Source organism: Rousettus aegyptiacus, unplaced genomic scaffold, assembly GCF_014176215.1.
Source record: "Rousettus aegyptiacus isolate mRouAeg1 unplaced genomic scaffold, mRouAeg1.p scaffold_m13_p_2, whole genome shotgun sequence".
NCBI classification, from domain to species: domain Eukaryota; kingdom Metazoa; phylum Chordata; class Mammalia; order Chiroptera; family Pteropodidae; genus Rousettus; species Rousettus aegyptiacus.
In genome coordinates this window covers 35,970,154-35,990,366 of record NW_023416295.1, presented here as the reverse complement: position 1 = coordinate 35,990,366, position 20,213 = coordinate 35,970,154, and the positions used below count along the sequence as shown (strand labels likewise).

General features: G+C 34.2%; 1 protein-coding gene across 9 annotated transcripts in view; it reads left to right on the top strand.

Moving 5' to 3' along the window:
• Positions 1-20,213, top strand: part of GULP1 (GULP PTB domain containing engulfment adaptor 1) — a 202,677-nt gene that overhangs the window by 92,496 nt on the left and 89,968 nt on the right. The window lies entirely within an intron of this gene.

The following is a 20,213-nucleotide window of genomic DNA, read 5'->3' as shown; positions in this document are numbered from 1 at the left end:
CATTTAATAATATAAAAATATTTTTACAGGCTATCTTTAAATTAGATCTTATTACCCCAAATATAGCTGAAAATGCTAGATAATTCAATCAATTATGTCATCTTTAATGTGTACTTGAATATTTTTAAATAACAGTGATTATTTTGCATGCTACATGAACTGCATTGTTACCCTTTGTTCTAGTTGGAACCAGGCTCAGGCATAAAGAAAACAGCAGATACATGGCTTTTGCTGTAAGATTATTTCTTTAAAAGTGTTTTTCCAAAGTTATAGTAATATTAGTAGAGAACTATAAGATAGAATTGCTTAGAAAGTATTTGAAATAGAAACTTTGACTCACAATTTACCCTCACATTTCCTTATCATTCATTCTTTTCCTTCAAGATCTCACAGATCACAGATCTCTCACCTCTCCAATCCGCTATATCCCTCAGTCCATTTAGTAGTGAGAACTTTCGGCTCCACTCTCAATTTTATATGCACAATTGACCAATTTTCACTTCTGCATGACCAACACCTTAGGCCAAACTACCTTTTTGTATCATTTCCACCAGACCCTCTACTTGGCCTGCCTGCTTTCCCTCTTGTACCACATTCCTTCCTTTCAGAGGTCTATTTTCATTTATTGTCACAGTGATACTTTTAAATAAAAAGTCATATCACTTTTCTGTTAAATCTTACCAGTGTCTTCCCTGTTATTCTTAGAACAGAGTCTGTACTCCTTGACCATGTTTATCAAGCCTTAGAGATCTGGCCTTTCTAACTTCGGCTCTTTTCACTTTCCTTCTTACCTGTAACCACTGCACACTGGCTTCTTTGTTGCTTTTCACAGTACTAGTAGGCTTGTTTTTTTCCTTCTGATCTGGTCAGAAATCTTGACTTACTGCTTCACTTCTCTCAGGTCTCTACTCAAAAGTTATCTTCCCCATACAAACCCCAATCTAAAATAGTTCTCCATCATCACTTTCTAACACTTTACCCTGTCTTTTTCACCTGTTTTATAGTACTTTCGCTGCCTGAAGTTACTATATATATACATATACATATACATATACATATACATATACATATACATATACATATACATATACGTGTGCGTGTGTGTGTGTGTGTGTATATTCTTTTTTAAATTACTCTCTCCCCTCCTGTTCTCCCCTAGAATGTCGTCTCCATGAGAGCAGGGAGTTTGTCTTCTTCAGATCTATCTTCTCAGCACTCAAATCAATGCCTGGAAATAAAGAAAGTGTTCAATAAATATTTGTGAAAGAAAAGGAGGGAGAGAAGAAGGAAGGAAAGGAGAAAGGAAGGACAGGAGGGAGGGAGAGACAGAGGGGAGATGGAAGGGGTGATTTCTTCAAGGCCTATTCTCAGTGTCCTTCTAAAAGGAAAATTACTCTTTCCTTCTACTCACAGCACATCTGACAATGGATGTGTGAATTTCTGCACACCAAACAATTCTCTAATTCTTGGTGGACACAAACTGGATATCCTTCAATTTAATTCTGATACTCTCTACCTGATGTTAGTGCACACCTCATGGGTTAAGTGGTCAGTCGTGATAAAAATAAAGAAAGAAAAAATAGGATACTAAATACTGGAGACCAGCTATATTGAGCATTTGTTATGAGAAAGATGATATAGGAAAACCATAAATAAATTTACTGTGTTGCATCAAGTAGTAGTAGATGTTAGAAAAGACATTTATATCCTTATTCATTTATCCATGTTGTATATTTTCCCAAAGACATAGTATAACCATAAATCTAAGAGAATTCAAAAGTGAGAAAATAACACAGAGGGAATAAATAAGTTAAGGAAATATGTAAAAATAAAGGTGAGCTGGTTTATGAAATGCATATCTTGGAGTTCTAGCATATTTGCTAACAGGGGTTCTGAGATTTCTAAAAGTCAGAACAGATAAAGAAACCTAATTCAGAGAGTCCATTACATAAAAACATATCTCTCATTGGGAGACCATAGACATCATTTTGCATTGAGCCGAAAGGCAGAGTGGGTTACTACTGAAGTTCTTTTCAAGTCTCACTGTTACCAAACCTACCTGTAGAGAAGTTCCATTCTGAAATTAAGATAAAAGCCAGGTTGTCTAGAGACATAAACTATCTGAGAAGTTATCCATCTAGAACACCTCTTTCTCAAGGATAAATAGGACATTAATGTATTTCATGCAGAATTACACACACAGACACACACACACACACACACACGCACAAGAATTTAATGTGATATTATAGTATCTCAACTTTGTAATAAATTCTGTCTTCAATTTATCACCTTCGTTGTGTGTTATGGCTACAAAATTCAATTAACAGCAATTTTCACTAGCCATTTAGTATTATTTTTGTAAGAATTAGAAGGTATGTAAAACATCCAGACCTAGTTGTTATCAACTGGAAAGTAGAACCATGAGTAATCATGTACTTTGTTACTTAGTACTTCACTCTAAAGATTATTTTTGATAGGAAAAAAAAAAAAAAGATGACATTTCATTTATACCAGCACTGGGAATTTTCATTTCTATTAATGGCAAGATGATAGAATAATTCCTTTTAATCAGCTCCCAGATATATGCTGGGACTTTATGCTCAGGATGGTATTAGAAACTGTAGGAGGAGGGATGGGGAAAAGGAGATGTAAGAAGTGGCCTCCACCCTCGTTTGCATACACAGAGGGCAAATGTGTTCAAATAACATGGAATACTATTAGACAGGTAGAGCACTGGGTTGGCACTTCACAGATCAAAGTTTGGAGATGAATACAACATGACTGACATCTACATAGCACTTGAATATTTACAAAATACTTCCCCATGTGTTTGATCTTCCCAGAATCCATGTATTTAGAAGAAACCACAAGATTTTTCTCATTTAAAGTCTCCTAGCACATGTAATAAATGGTAGCTATGTATCAAATACTCTATAAACCCTTTCACGTGCTCTTTTATGTAAACTTAATTAAAAAATAAGTGGTTATTATGACCTTTAATGTTTGGGAAGCTGAAGCTAGGGAGGGTTGATATTTAGCCTAAATCACCCTCTGAATTTTGTAGCTGGGAATGAAATCATATTTTGCCCTACAGGTCCAGTGAGTGCCCCACCAGTAAATTCCCAGTACTAGGAATCCTATCACTGGTGCTCTGTTCAGACTTGAGTCCCATTGCCTGGTATCTGGGCCTCTGCAATGGGTGTTTGCATTCAGGCTCAATCGTCCACCCACAGTGAGTCTTCTAGAAAGATATCGAAAAGGGAATATTGGAAAAGCATATTAACATAAACACAAGTGATGGAGAACAGAGACCCTGGTGCTGTCTGGTCCACCTTGAGTCCAGGCGCGGCACTGTCCACCACTGTCCTTTCTGTCTTCTGTGATTGGTTAAATGAGCAGGTAAAGACCTTCCTTTTCTTGCTTAAGCTAAAATTGATTTTATTTTTTTAAATTTTGAAATAAAAGAACTCTGGCTATAAGTTTAAAATAATGGAACAGATATAAAATGGCTTCTGTTTACCAAACAAGCAGATGTTTTGAATTAGACTTTATGATGATGGATTGAGTTTAAGATTATTGGTTTTCAAAAATATGAAAAATAGCCTTTAAAAAAAACTAGGTGAAAAATGTCAAATGTCAGCTAATAAAAATGGTCTTTTTATTTTTAGAATGCCTGTAAAATTCTTCTTCTAATAATAATTACAGAGGTTAAATTCTTTGTGTGGAAAGTAAAATAACGGACACATTTGGAATGGAAACAGTGCTTGGTGGCATTTTAAGTTTATGTATAAATGTCAAAATTAATTTTCTCCCCTTTGATGTTTTTGAATAAAACAGAGCTTCTTACAACAGTCTATTTTCTGCCCATAAAGTAATGAAGCTTCTTTTCATTGTTTCTTTGGTCTTTGCTTTTGATGTTTAGCTATACCTGGTAAATGGAGTTAAGTCACTTTAGTCTTTAGGTCATGTGTAAGGTCATTAACATTATTAGCCACATTCTGGGCATTTTATAAAATGAAGAACGAAAGAATAAAGTTGTGATGGTGTATAACCAACTTGCTTTCCAAATAAAAAGATATTTAGATGTTATATTTGTAAAAATAATACAAAAAAATACTTTTTGAGAAACTTGTTTTCGGAGAAAATATGTACTGGTTACTAGGTAAGGGCTGAGTTGCTTTTATGAAAAATAAGACTAGAGAGCTTGGGTCTGAATCTCCTACTTACTATTTGAATAACTGTGGATTAGTTTCTCAACTGTTTCCTTGTGTGTAAAATAGGGTAATAAGAGTACCTACCTGATAGCATTGTTGTGAGGATTATTGAAGGTAATATTTATAAAGTGTGTGAAACAGTATTTGGCTTATATTAAAATGTAATAGCTGTTATCTATTTTTACGATAGGAAACAGTCTTAGGGGACTGAAAGTCTGGGTGCCCTATAAAGAAAACAACAACAAAAACAAAAAACAAAAATACAACAACCATTCATAGCTTCAACTATTAAAACTATTCATATTTTAATCTCTACTGGTTTATATCATGGTCTGGGAGGGAAGACGCACCAGGGAAATAAGAATTAGCAAGTATCCAGAGAGATGTGTTAAAGAACTACCTAAAGCAAGAGGCCCACCCTGTCCTCACTTTCTTGCCAGTGCAGTGGTTAGACAGGTGTTTTCAGGCTGGATGTATGTTTCCAGGTCTTCACAAATTCCACTGCCCCGTGATGCAGTTGGTATGACTTGCATGTTTGTTTTACCTCTTTCTTGATTCTTGAAGGCCTCTGAATGTCCTACATCTTATCTAGTACCACATAATATATTGTAGACAATGAATGGGAACGCCCTATGGCATTTTAGTCAACACTAAACACAATGGCTACCATTTCACCATAAGAAAAAAATGTTTGTAATGGTTGCCACTCTAGTACCTAATAAGTGAAACAAATATAAAGTTAAATGGAATATTTCTCACTTAGTACAGGATTTTATCAGAAGTTTAGATTACAAACCTAGATACTGTTGTTTGAAAGTCTCTTCTTAAAAAATGATTATATAAAATAGCTTCAACTAAAAATTATGAATTTCTAGTTTGAATTGTAGCTAAGAAGGAAATTCAAAATATGTTAGAGTAACAATTCTAATCTATTTGCTTTCTCTCAGAAGAAAGTCAAGTGCACATGTTTTCTTCTTTTCCAAAAGATAGTTTTAGAAAAAGTTTTCAAAATTTACTGTGGCATCCCAGTTTGTCTCCTAGTGCCCATGGTCAGTTTCTGGTATTCTTTCCCATTTTCTAGTCTACTTTGGCCTTTATTACTTTTGGCCCAGACCATTGCAATACACCCTTAGCTCTTCTTCCTGCCTTGTAAAGTCTCCTTATTCAAATTATCTTGTTCTCTGCTGCCAGATTACTATTGGTAAGACACATTTTCCTTGAGCAATATCTAATATCAATATCTTTCAAAGTATTGTTTTCTACCCTAAATTTAATTGCAAGAGCTTGCTCCTCCATAAAGCCAGCCAGGAGTGATTCCTGTCTTCAGGAATGGCTATGAACTTCGGGATCACTCCTAGTTCATAGGCACGGGGCAGTTATCCATGACCACATTGCGTCATAGCAGTTTGTGTGTGTGCTATTCTTTTCTGTCATCAGTACATCAGCACGTAACTGAGCTGGCATGTTGGATATTGCCAAACTCCTTGCGCCAAGCTCCATGCTTGTTTGATCAGAAGCAGTTAATAATTCTGCAATTGTGCATTCCAGTTTGGCAAATGTTTCCCAAATTGCCTGCTAGGATTTAGACAGATTCTACAAAAGTATTCTGTACCTTCCTACCCTAAAACTGACATTATCTTATAAAATATTTTTTTTAAGAATCTTGCTCAATATTTTGAATTTATAGAATTGTAAAAATATGGAGGTATTTCAAAGCAGATTTGAACTGATGAAGTCACCCACTGCTTTTAATTTTACCATTCTCATTGTTTTGACAAACTTGTAATAAAATTTAACTTTCTAATTGTCAAAGAGGGAAAGGTTTCCACTTCATGAAGAGATAGAACTTTGTGAATCTTTTAATATTCTTAGTTGTGGATCCCAGGCCTTATATTGTTTCTTGCTTTGTTTGGTACATAAACCTTGAAGTTGATTCCATGTTTCAGTTCTAGGTTCCCTCCTCAAGCTGCTAGCTCTGTCCTGCCATCATCTGGGCTGGTCTCTCAATAAATAAAAATTAAAACGAACAACAATGACAAAAATATTTGAATTAAGAATTGTTAAAAAGACATAAAAGCAGACAAGGAAGACGTAGGTTCAGAACATGTGTTTTACTGTGAATAATTAGGATAGTGATTCAGAGACATTAAATGTGAGGGAGGACTCAAGAGAGGCTCATTTATGAATGGCCAAAGCTGTATTTATCCATTCTGCTAAATATATGATTGCATACTAAATGCTATGGTAGTCATTAACTTTGATAAAATAAATATAACATTTTTAAAAAACAGGATTAGCGATTAAAAAAAAGCATATTTAAGTCCTCTGCATAATTCTTTTAACTTCTTATTATAGATTCTTTGGGCCTGTAGCACACATTAATGCCCCGTTCCGTTTTTTTTGTTTGTTTTTTTTTGTTTGTTTTTTGTTTTTTTTTAACAGAAGTCTCTCATTTTAGGTTGGGATGGTTTGGCATTACCAAGGATATTTTCATTTAATTTATACTCAGTTCTTCTATTTTTTTTTTCCATTCTAAATTATTACTAATCCTAGAAGCTGAAACAAGTTTCTTCTGGATTAATTTTATGGATGGGTGAGGAAAGGCAGTAAAACAAAACTGAACATGTCAGGTAATTTTAACATTTAACTTCAGACTCTGTTGCAAGGAATGGCCATTTAAGATATTTAAACTTGTTTGTGATTACAGATTTATATGTAGGGAATCTGCATAGCCTTTGGCCATTCTCCTATTTTTATTAGTAAGCCCACCTGAAGAAGCTAAAATGTCTGATATTCACTTTCCCATGCCTGTGAGACCCACTTCTCTTTGGAAGCCTCTAGAAAGTTTTGTAGGTTCTTTTCCTGTGATAAAATGAGATACTCTTCCAGCTACATTCGTATGTGTTTAGGTAGATAGGAGCTGCCATTTTGTCACTGTGAAGGAACAGCCTAACACTAAAAGCCAACCTGCTGGTAATGGGAGAGCACAAGAAATGAAAGCACTATGGACTTTAATGACAGCTTTATGTTGTTGTATTTACCAACCTGAGAACTATTTGCCTTCTTATTTCTTGTTCTGTAAGATGATAAGCTCCTATGATGCAAACCAATTTTAATCAGTCTCTTACTTGCATCCCTGAAGCATCCTAAGACAAACTATATCCACATTTGGCTACTCAACATGGCAGCATAAAATTATGCATGGGATACAACACTTCCAACTTTCTAGATTCTGAGTTTAGCCCTGCTTACTGAATCTTTGTATTTTGGGGTCTGCTTTTCTGACTGGTTATAGGTTACTTGTCTGTCCTTCTCTGCCACCAGTGACTTGTCTGTTCTAAATCTTTTCAGTGTTAGCGCTTGTTTTGTTCTCTAAGATCCTCTCTTCCCACTGTATGATAACCAGGCAAGACTTTAAAACGTTAAATTTCAATTTACATACAAGGACAGTCTTATTTGAACTTGTATATATGAAGCATGATTTTACTTAATGATGTGTTGGTGTTTCTTGCTAGATGTTAAACATTTAGGAATAAGAGTTGTTATGGCACTTTCATTGGACCCAGTGGTATTTTAGAAGAAATTTGCTTTATAATAATGAATCCAAGATAAGACTCAGACCAAAATACTAGGAAACTCAAACATTCACTAGAGTCATATCAACTTACAGTAAAAATCTGACTCTGCCACTTTATTGACACATGCACGTGGGTAAATCATTTTGCTACATTAGTGTGGATACTGTCATATTGAATTGCTACCACTCTGAGAATATTATTTTGAGAAGTAAATGAGATGCTATATTTAAAGCATTGATTCATCGCCAGGCACATACTAGATGTCAAATATATGGTACATCAACCTTTCATAGCTCCCTGAAAATGAGACTGAGGCAAGGAATTCTAGTTATTACTCTGTTAACGTGCTGATTTTATTTATTCTATATCCATAGACTGTATGACCCTCTAAATGTGTCTTATTTTCTTACCAGTGAACACAAGAAGTCCTTTGGGAGAAAGAATTTAAATTAATTCCTTTCATGTTTAAATATAAAAAGTATCAGTCATTGATGCTACTCTAAGAATATAGAGTTCCTTCCATTCAAAGCAGAAATCAGACATCTAGATTGAACACATACCTTGAAACATCAGAGCATGTAGTCTTTCAGGTCCAGAAATAAGAAGTAAAGTCAGAGAGATATGGTTTGGATTCTGAGATAGTGGAATTTCTAGAACATTTGATCTTTTATAGTGATAAAAAATTATAAACATCTTAGAAGGTCTGTGATAAAAAACTTGAATAAAGGACAGCATGTGTGAAATATAGAGTAGATATCTCCTGAACTTGCTATTAGAAAACCCAAGGTTAGTATTTACTGTGTTTCTTACCAACTGTGTGATCTTGGGAATATGGAATATTTATCGAAAGCCTATATGAATCTCTGTTTCTTTTTATATAAATTTAAGATAGTATTACTTGCTTCTGAGAATAGTTCTATTAAATGAGAACATATCTGAAAGCATCTAGTTATATAGAGCCTGACACAAAATAGGCACACAGTAGATGTTTGTTGAATCACACATCATTCTTAAATTCAGTATTTACTCCTCTCAACTCATTTTCCCTAGCCTTGCAGAGAATTGGAATATTTATCTTGCAAAAATATGCTAGTCCTATAGTAACTCTACTGTCATTTGTCTTGTCATGTAGTAAAGTTATCCTCGGGGTAGGAAATTTGTTTCATTATTTTCTCTTCTATCTTCATCGATAACTTTTCTGTGTATTCCTCTCTTCCTCCATTGAATATCTCTTTTTGATTCTCAGCTTTGTCTGCCTCCCCAATATATCTGTGTATTTTTCTCACTAAAGAAATTGTGTAGCAATGAATACTAACTGGATGGTAAATATACTTCTAGTAACAGTATTATGGAACTGAACATATAATAGTATCAGAATACAGATAGCACAAGAATTGTGAGATATCATTGTTTCCGAGGGTTGATGTGTGCAGGATAGGGTTGCAGAACAACAGTAAAGCTAGAAAATTAAAATGTATATTTCTACTATAGATTTTCCAAATGAGAATGTTTCTGCTAATGCAAAGAATTGCAAAGCAATTCTCATCGCTACTCTAGGATTCAGAGTTTTGGACCTATGCCTGGAAATAATGCATTGGAAGGATTGTAGGAGACTATGACCAAATGAATTATTGCCACATTATTGGCAAATTCAGTGAAAAGTTGGTTTTGTTTGAACTGTCAAGGAAGTAGAGGACAGCAGTAGTTCAAATGGCCTCTGTAGAATTTTTTTTTTTATTATTCATTCAGATAATTATTCTCATCTGATTCTCTTTCTTTTCTAATAGTATCCATTTGTATTTTGGCTAATTCAATTTAATCTAAATCTAACCAATGTTGCAATATGAATGGCTTACATCTTAATATATACAAATTGATAATTACCCCAAGTAACAGTAATTATATGATACAAAGAAAATGCCCAAAATATGTATTACATTATTGTCATCAACATTGTAAAATATGTTTTAGTGATCTTGCACTGTACTTCTGGCATTATACCAGGTAGTTTAGGATTTACAGAATGTGATAAAAAATAATTCTAATTTTAATAGAGAAAGTAGAGATTTTCTCTCAGATTCACATGTATTTATTTGTTGTCTACTGTTTTTTAACCTTAATATTTAAAATATTTAATTGTTTATTGGCTTATGATGAATAATATTGAAGCATTAGTGTGTATAATACAGTTAAATTCTACAAATTTTTAAAAATCATTTCTAGTCAATATTTTGATTTAGTGGAATAACAGTGACCTGGAATAACCAGATGGAGGAAACTAGTTGGCTGCACAAATTTTGTTGTGTCTCACTGTGTGTGTGTGTGTGTGTGTGTGTGTGTGTGTGCGCGCGCGCATGTGCGTGTGGAATTATATTATTTTCCTCAAGTGTTAAAATCAGTGCATCCTGTAGACTGAGATATATTACTATCATTTTCTTTAACTCTCTTCAATTTAGACTGTTTTACTTAATATGATAGAAATAGATGATATTAGGACATGAGATTTCTAAGCCGAAGATCGTTTTCTTTAGTAGATATATTTGGACTTACTAAACTTTCAGAAGTTGCTCTTCCGTTGTCCAAAGGAGGGAATCCGGCAGAAACAAGGGTAGGATTCTTCCATGTTATGAGGGCCTCAACTTTATTATTCAAAAGGTTTTCAGTTCAGTGTGAAGCACCATCTGTGTCACAGCTGAACATCATTAAGCTTCAGCATCATTTCTGCCTTCTCAGTTCCTAGTTCTTCCCAAGCAAGTGAAAGGTTTTACCTTTATCTTATAGAAAATTACTGTTAATGAATGAGTATAGACACTCATTTAAACTGTAGAATTTAGTGACTCATTTTAGCTTGAAACAAAGCAGCACTGATGTCTGAACAGTAAATTTTGTACTTTGGTGATTTCTCAATTTGAATTTTTTAAACGGCTAATTCTCTAATGAATTTTTCTAACAAATTATGATCCATAAAACGTGATATATTTCAGAAGAAAGATGCATTGTTGTTTTAATTTAGCTGGACAACGTTGGCATAGAAGTGATCAAAGACAATAGTTTAGTCACTTTTGTTGGACTGCTGAATGAACACATTTGTAACGTTAAAGGAATGAGTCGGCTGCATATTGTCACATATGGTTTGCATTATGAGAACAGAATGTTAATAGCAAAAAAAAAAAAAAGCATTGGGAAACATGAGAGAACTCCATATTTATATTTTCTTAAAAATGTTTTGATTTCACCTCCATCAAGACAGGACTTCTTTATAATGGTGGATATACTGTATTTTTATCATTAAATAATAATTATTTAATTATGATTCTGCAAGATGAGTTAAGTGGGTAGTTTCCAGCACTTAAAATGTGTTTTTACTTTGCCAATATTCCCATAATTTTAAAAAAATGCTGATTTTAATCTAGGCTTCTTGCTATTATTATTCTCATTATTAACACCGTAACTGTAAACAAAGATTTTTGCTCTGCAGATTGTAAAGAAAGTCACTGGGAAATTTATATCTTGTCTCTCTTTTCAGTTTATTCTTCTCTTTGATTTCCCTGCTAAGATGTACTAGGAGAAAGAGGAATAAACTTCGGATTCTATCAATGCAATTCAAATATATTAAAGCACTTTGTTTCTATGCATGTAGAAATATGTATCTTTGTAACATACAGTAAATTAAAGTTTTTATTCAGAGCTAAGATAGATGGACCTTAGTTTATGATAGTGAATATTATGTTTAAAGTAGAAAATTTCTGCAATGAATAAAGTAAAATTTAAAAAATAAATATATGTAGAGTTAGGGTGAATTGTTTTATCATTATTTCAGTATTTATATAATTTGGATCATTAAAAGTAAGTATATACACTATATAACATTCACTATTTCTTAATACACAAACTTTGCTTTCTAAATAAAAGAAGGCTACATACCAACTGGTTTTGTTATTCTCAGACAAACTAGTTTCTTCTCTGTCTGGCTGTCTATCTTAAGCTTATGCTTTTGTGACTCTTATTTTTATATATTAAGAATAACAAGTATGTGTTTCTATAAAGAAATCACATGACACGGAAGTGTTTCACCTCCAGGTCATTGGCCTAAAAGTAGAGACAGCCTACCATGATTGAGCCTGACAACATTTTTGTGATATAAAAATACAAAGTAAGAAGATGGTTCAAGTCTCCTTGTTAGATATTAAAAATGCCAGGGATTAGAAGGAGACTGTGTTTTTCTCCAACATATGTATGAACTTTTGAAACCCACATTACATAAAAGTATTTGTCACTTTATTTTCTGCAGTTCTCAACAAGATTTTATAGAGCTTCTTGTATTTTCTATCACGAACATAATTATTATACTGTTCTCATGTTTTTCAAAACAGCAAATGCTAAGTGCCCTGTCCTGCCCCTACTGCTGACATTTCGACATGTCCTTCTCCCTTCCGCTCCCCACATGGGAATCTCTAGTCTAAAGTAATCCACAGTTACTATTTGTATTTTTTATAGATAGAATGTTAATATTTTATTAATATAACAATGTACTATATTTCAATACCAGTAAACATCATCTTTAAAAGTTTTAGAAATTATAGAATTAAGTGGTAACATAATGGAAAAATCAAGTATAGTTTTGCAGAGGATTGCCTGCGAAACAGTGAAGTTAAATGGCTATAGCTATTAAAAGACATGCTTACTTTTTGAGATAAAATACTCACTAATGTCTTCCATTTATTTATCATAACAAACATTTTTGTGTTAAAATTAGATAATTCACAAAATATTGATGATTCTTTTAATTTTGTATGTGAGCATACATCAAAGACACTAATAAAATGGGGGGAATTCAAGAATATTATATATTTAGAAATGTCAATGATTATAAATATTAAAATTATTATTGCACTGTAAAACTATCTCACACTAAAATTATTATTCTAGATTTTTTGCTGCATTTAACCTTTCTAAGAAATGTTTACAAGAATATTTTTATATCATTAAATCTATGCTTTTATAGAAATTAACATCTAGGTTGGGAGATATGACTCAAAATCTCTATTTCTTGAGACTTTAAAAACAAAACCAGACTTGAGTAAAAATATAAATGTTCATCACAAATCTCAGAGTACTGGGAGCTCTGAGGGTTACTTTTGCTTTTCAGTAAGCAAAGTCTAAGTAATAATTATTGACATATTTAAAGACATGGAAGAAGGGCCATATTTGGTTTGGACTTTTGTTTTTTTTCTCAGAATAACTTGTTTAAACATAACCCTTAATTAACCTGCTATCACTCCATTTGGTGTATAGTCCAAGGGAAAAAAGGAAATTATTCCATGAGTGGAATGGTGGAGGTATTAAACAAAAACTTTTATGGCTGAAAGCTTTCCTGTAAGAAAGTGTTTATTGAGCTAAATGCTGTCCAGAAAAGGACTACATCCTGAGGCATGCCATTTAAAAATCACCAGTATCTGAGCTTCATAGAGAAGGCAACATGTCTTCTGTCTTGGAGTTGACAGGCTCTTTCCTGTTTCAGGGAAGAAAGATAAAAGTCGCTTTGAAATAATTCACATTGGCTACAGATAAGGGGGTGGGAAAAGCTTAAGTCGGAACAGTTCTAGGATAGGTGCACAATCCATAAGGGAAAACTATTTACAACTTTTGATTGGTTATGGGCAACAGCCCTGGAAGTTCATGCATAAGCAGGATTCTGTGGCATTTGGTGGTTACTATAGACATTGATTCAAAGCTTCAACATACACTGTTAGTGAGCAGTCTGTTAGTTGGCCCACAGCTATTAACTGGTTAAACAGTCTTGTCTTTCACTCTCCAGCTCACCGTGATTTAGGACATCTCAGAATTTTTCTGTTGTTAGAGGTCAGAAATATGAAAAGAGGTCAAGATTTCAAGATTTCCAATAGGAAAAGATCTTCTAGATTAGAAATGTGTTGTTTGCTCATTATAGGTGCAAATGCCTGAGTGCCTGCCCTTTGCTCCTTCTCTCTTCTCTGTAGCTGCAGATACCACTAGACTTCAGCTCTTCAGCCCAGACTTACTCACTCCCTTCTGGTAGATAAGGGTCAAAAATGTCTAGTTGAAATTGGGCAAGAAGACTTACTGGTGAAAATGATAGGGTAGTCTAAAACTTAAAACTCATGTTACCAATGTATGAAGTTAATCAGTAATTTTAGTTACTGATCCACATTTGTGTTGAAATCTACATTAAGCATAAGGATACAAAAATATATCTTTTCCTTCTACCTCTTATCTGTGCTTTCCTGTTAGATCTTCAAGAAAGCCTTCTTGGATGTAAATGTATTAGTATGACAAACATAATGTATAGGAGTGTACCTATGTGGATATCTTCCCCTTTGGTTAAATTGTGAACAAGTTTCAAAATTAATTCTAAAACAAAAAATTATAACTGTATATTCATGTTAATTATGATAAAGGGATATGAAGAAGACGGAACAATTGTTTGATATAGCTTCTAAGGCTGAACCAATTTCAAAGGCAAGTCTTATTTCAGTATGTGAAATATAATTTATCAATACACTCTTGTCCTTTTTTCTCTCTGTCTTACTTGTCTTTAAAAAATCCCAGTTTCTGTTGATGACTAGGTACTCTTCCTCACTTAAGTAGGTAATGTGGCTGGAACAAACACACGCACACACAAATTAAATATATGTTCAGATTGCAGTCCTCATCAGCTCATTAAAATTCCTCGGAATTCAATTCCCTTGCCTCTTCAATTTGCTCTTGCAATCGAGATGATTATTTTCTGCCCCTTCCTCTCCACTCTCCTCTTTTTACCTCCTGTTTTTTCTCTTCTCTAATCCTTAAATCTCTTCGTCTTCCTCACAAAGAGCTAATGATGTACTCATTTAAATAATAAAATACATGCAATGAGAAATTTCTTGAGAAGAGAATATTTTCTCATCACTAAATTTACTGAACTACCAAATTTTAAATGTCTCAGACTTCTTTTCTGTTATAATGAGTGAACTACTTCTCTTTTTCTCTAAGGACAGTCATTTTGCTTGTGGATTTGACCATTATCTCTTTACGCCTGTTCAAGGAATTCGTTCCTGCATTTATACTCTCTTTTTTTCTGTATCATCAATTTTCTCCTGTTAATTTTCCATCAGCATAAAAATATGTGCAATAGTACCCAACAAAATGTCTATTCCTGAGTCTGTGTCACCTTTCAGTTCTGCATTATTTCTTGCTTTCATTTGTCGAAAAATTTCTTGAGTTTCTCTACTTCCTCACATATTATTCTCTCATGAACCACCACCAATCAAGCTGTTTTAGCCCCTTAACCCTGAAACTACAATGCAAGTCATTGATAATCTCCATGTTTTAAAAGCAATAGCTTCCCCTATGTAGACAACTCCGTATTCTTTAATCTTCTCTTAATGAAAACGTTCTTCATTTGTATACCATAAGTATACACTTTCTTGGCTTTCACTTGACTTTGGTGGCTGTTCTTTAACCTTCTAGCTTGATCTTCTTATTCTGACTAATTTATAAAATGTAGCATGCCTTGGGTTTAATTATCATTTTTCTATTTATGCCCACTTTGTAACTGTTCTCACTATCCGTAAACTGGTTACTTCACAAATCATATTTCTATTCCTATTTTACCTGCCAATCCACACTCATATATCTAACCATTCATCAACATCTCTTCTTTGATGTCTAATAAGGTATCTCAGAACTAACATCTAAAACAGGGATCTTGAATTCCACCTTTCAACTTTGTTTTCCCCAAGCATCCCTCTCTCAAGAAATGGAGCTTTATTCAGTTAAAAAGAAAGTAGTGTTTGTCCTTGAGCTCTTTCTCTTCCACCCTCAATATCCAACCATCGATTGGACTGGTCAGCTCTCCCTTCAAAATATAAATCAAATAATAGTGCATACATAGGTCTTTAGGATATGACACAGTGGAAAGGGTACCAAAATTTCAAGAACTTTGTGACAAAAGTTAAAAGAGCTATCTATAGCTCTAATGGTATTTAAGAGATGGAGTGAGAATGATGATAATGCTATCAGGTGTTTGAAACTGGGATTGAACTAGAACAAAGCAAAAGTGTAGGGAGGAGGAAGCTGTTCTGTTCCTCTGAGATAAGAGAGAAGGTAAAGAGAACAGGCAAAGAGATGAATGACTGGAGTGTTTGTATTTCAGTCTTAAAGTGGGCAATCACATTGCCCAGTTGACTAGTGGAGATAAAAAAAAAATGAGGAAATATTAAAGGGCCGACATCAATCATCTCAGTAAAGTAGGAGACAAGATTATCACCTAGGATACGACTTGACAAGAGTAGAAAACATTTGAAACAGCTGCTATAAGATATCAAAGGACAAGGAATAAAAGGAATACTAAGTATCTGGAAAGGCCCAGTCTAGATGCCTTAGTTGTACGGAAAGTGTAATTTTTCAGTCTCAAATGAGCTTCTGCTTTTTCCTATACTCAGAGGCAGGGGCTCTGACATCACCCCATAAATGCCCACAAAACACCATGTACCCAGGGTAACTAAATAGAGAAGAAGAACAAAAGAGTGCCAGCCTTGCGCCAAGATTTATATATTGATGGCAGGTACACAGTATTGAAATAATCCTACTCCTTAGGGCTATTCAAAGTCACTGTCTTTCCTCTATTTTATTCCCTTTTATACCATTCCTTATCTCATCTCTTTTCCCCTCTTTACCAGTCAGTTGTTTAAAGTACATATTTTTGTTTGTATTTTTTCTTTTAATATTGATATTGTTTTGTATATAAGCTTTGCCTATTTTGGAAGTTATCTGGTTTGCCTTGTTTGTTGCAATCAACATTGTGTCTAAGAACTATTCATGTTATTGTGTGCACATTTAATCATTATTTTCTACTGGCACTAGACAACCAGATTGCCTCCAGCTTCTTACTACTACAAACAATAATGAGATTTCTCCCAGAAGTTCTTTGTGGATCTATGAGAATTCCTTTATGATGAATACTCAGGAATGGAGTTTCTGAGTTATAGGGTATATCGACATTTATTCAGTTTGTTTAAGCACTATAGCTTGTTCTTCAGATGAAGAGTTTATTCATTTAACCTTTGAACTCCATAATTTATCTATAAATTGTACTTGTTGTGCAATTTAGTCCATTTATATTGTTTTTTACAGCTTTATCCATTATATTTTCTTACAAATATTTTCATGATTTGTTTTTATCGTTATATATTTTCAACAAATTTTGGGAGCTAAGGTATGTGTTTGTATTACAATAAAATGTATTTAGAAAACTTAATTTGTTAATTAACTTCATAATTTAACAGATATTTACTATAGATATGAACTAGATGCTAGGGATGCAAAGATAACATTTTTAAAACCTGGATTCATTTAGTTTTCTAGGACACACTTTTTTGCAGTTCAGTTGGTGGTGAAATGAAAACACCCATTAGTGCCAGAAAATAAGAGGGCTAGCTCTACTTGAGTAGATACGTTGAAAGGAAAATTTGCAAATTAGTTCAGTGAAGTAGGTTGGGGTTAGTTGCCAGAAATCTTTCTGAATTTGATCACATGTAGTGTCAAATAAAAAACAAATCTGGATTTAGATAAGGAGAGACCTTATGTGAGGTGATTACTACAATCAGGGGGAAGGGCCATTAGAATAGGGAGAATGTGCCCACTATCTATCTGAAAGACTAGGCAGAAATAGGCTTTCTTTTTATAAGGAGGAATGAATAATGCGAGAAAGAATAGGATGTGGGAAGGTAAGATGATTTGGGGTGTTGTGATTGGGACTGTAGTGTAGGGAAAAGACCTTTTTGCCCTGAGGTCAGCTTATTCTTAGGAGAGGTTATAAAGGAAGAGTTGAGTCGGCTAAACTGAGGGTGAGTCAAAGTTCAGGACCCTGGGAGAAAGAGAGAAGTTTACTTAAATTTTGGTAGCAGGTTTCTTGTCCATATTAGTCAGTGGCACAAACAGTCTGGCTAATCATTTATGAAGCTAAGAATGGAAATTTGGAGGGTCTTTGTCTTGCCTGTCACAAGTAAATAAGGGTAGTGCCCTGGATCTTATCTATGTCAAATGGAAAAGGGTGGTACTTGGCAGCAAGCCATTTCCAGAACACAAAGGGGTGAAGGAATTTCCTTAACATTTGTTATTTTCCAGGATCCCTGGGCCAGTGTAAAGTTCAACATGATCAGGATAGAGATGAAGATAAGAGATTTAGGAGGAGAAATGTTTTGGCAGCTATATGTGAAAGACTGGTAGAAAGCCACAGGAAGAATACCAGAGAATTAAGGAATACCTTACTCCCACTCAAGTTAAAAATAGGGCACGAATGATTTTAGTGACAGAAGCAGAATTCATTTTTAATTGTAACTAAGGAGTATTGTATGTGGGCAAGTGTGCTGGTAATATCCAGCACTGCCTCTCACAGTAAGGAAAGCATGATTTCCCAGTGTAAATATTTGGAAGCTTTGTTTTTAAAGATTAGATTTCCTGCCAATCAATTCCCTCCCAGTGAGACCATTGACATTGTGAGATGCTCTGCCTATCAAGGGAGAAGAGATAGGAGAAGTTTCTTCTGAAGGCTGCTTTAAAAGCTGATAAAAGGAATAACTTTTCACTCTCTGACTTGATTAAAACTCTTAAAACAAAACTGTAAAAACGGTAAGTCTATGCATATTTATAATTACTGATTGTTAGAATTAAACGTGAGGATAAAAATGGGGCTTACTGTACAAAATACCAGTCTAAAAACAGTTGATATTAAAGCAAGAGATTTAAATGAGAAAATTCTTTTCAAGTGAAACACCTTAATAAAAAGCAGAAAATTTGAAACAAATAAAAATTTTATATTGTTTTGTTTGTAGAGACCAAATGAATCTTCAAACATATATTTTACAAATTCTAGTCTTAAAAATCCATACATAAAGTCTTGAGTCTTAGACTAATAGCATTGAGTGGTCAAGCTATTTTACTGTAATCTTCCAAACAAATTCATATAGTTTTGCCAAAGATAATGGTACCTGGATAGTTGAATCCCACAAGTTATCGCTCTTAGTTAGGTTATGGATATCAAAGTTCTGGGTGAAATAGTTGAAGCACAGGTCTAAAAAAGGTGCAGTTATCATATACAATCAAAATAAAAAGAAATTATACTGTTGGAGAAAATATTGGGTAAGACTTCTACAAAGAACTTCATATCTAAGGTTCAAAAGGAAACTAAACCTAGCTTACTTTTAGGTCTACACATAGGATAGTCGGGTGTTTTCTATGGTAAATAATGATTTCTTCAATATACGGAGTTTTGTCTTTTAAAATATTTCTCTTAGCATAATTTATTTACTGTGTAATTATCTCATTTTAGAGAAAAGTAGCTGACCACCCATTGAGGACACAAGATAATGAAGAAAACTCAGTGAGAAAGAGTTAATTGATCATTGAATGGAGTTTTAATGAAAAATCTCAGTATCTAATTATTGAAATAGACTGCTACAAGTCTGCCAGAGTTTAGCTCAGAATTTTATACACAATTATAGAAGTATATTGGGATGCTCATCAAACACATGTGAAAGAGATTGCTCAGAAAGATTGAGAATTCCAATACGTCTCCTTCTCTAGAGCTTTCACTCCTTTGGTCTTAATATAGTCGGTAGTCAGGAGACCAAAACCTGCCTTTGGGGAAGCAACCTTGAGCCATAGCTTTCTACCAATAAGGAAAACAAAAAAACTAAAAACAAAAAAAAACAGCTGGAATAATAACCACAACAAAGATGTAATCAAATTTAGGGGAAGACCCCCAAAACTTGCATGAGTACCAGTTGAAGGAACTGTCCTCTGGTTGACCTCTCCTCATTACCATACTAAATGACATACTCAACGGCACCATGACAGTTAACTGCTTAGTCCACATATGATCAAAAAGAGGATGGCAATCCAATTATCAGAAATCCCCACCCCATTCCACATTCCAGAAAGATTTATGAATATTCCTTCTCTTGATTAAAGGCAACCCGTTCCCTAACCCTCAAACTCATAAAAATGCTATGCCAGTAGAGCTCGGGGAGCCACATCCATTCTCTTGGAGTGTGCTCCCATGGTGAATCAAGCTTTCGCTTTAATAAACATTGGAAAACGATTTCGCCCACTCTCTGAATTTTGATCCTCAGAGGGTCAGTGACCCCAGTGCTGATAACACTAAGGGCACAAAAAGGACTCATCAATGTCCTCATTATCTGAGTGGTGGTGCCACCTCCAGTGTGGTACACCGAACAAGGGATATCTCCATAGTACCCAATCTCTGCATGGAATTTTGTGATATCCCAACATTGACATAATTACTGCTGAGATACTTATTGTGAAATAAATACGTAGACGGTTTACAGCTGTAGAAATGACTTTTGAGTATACCTCATCATTACAGCAGATGTTATTG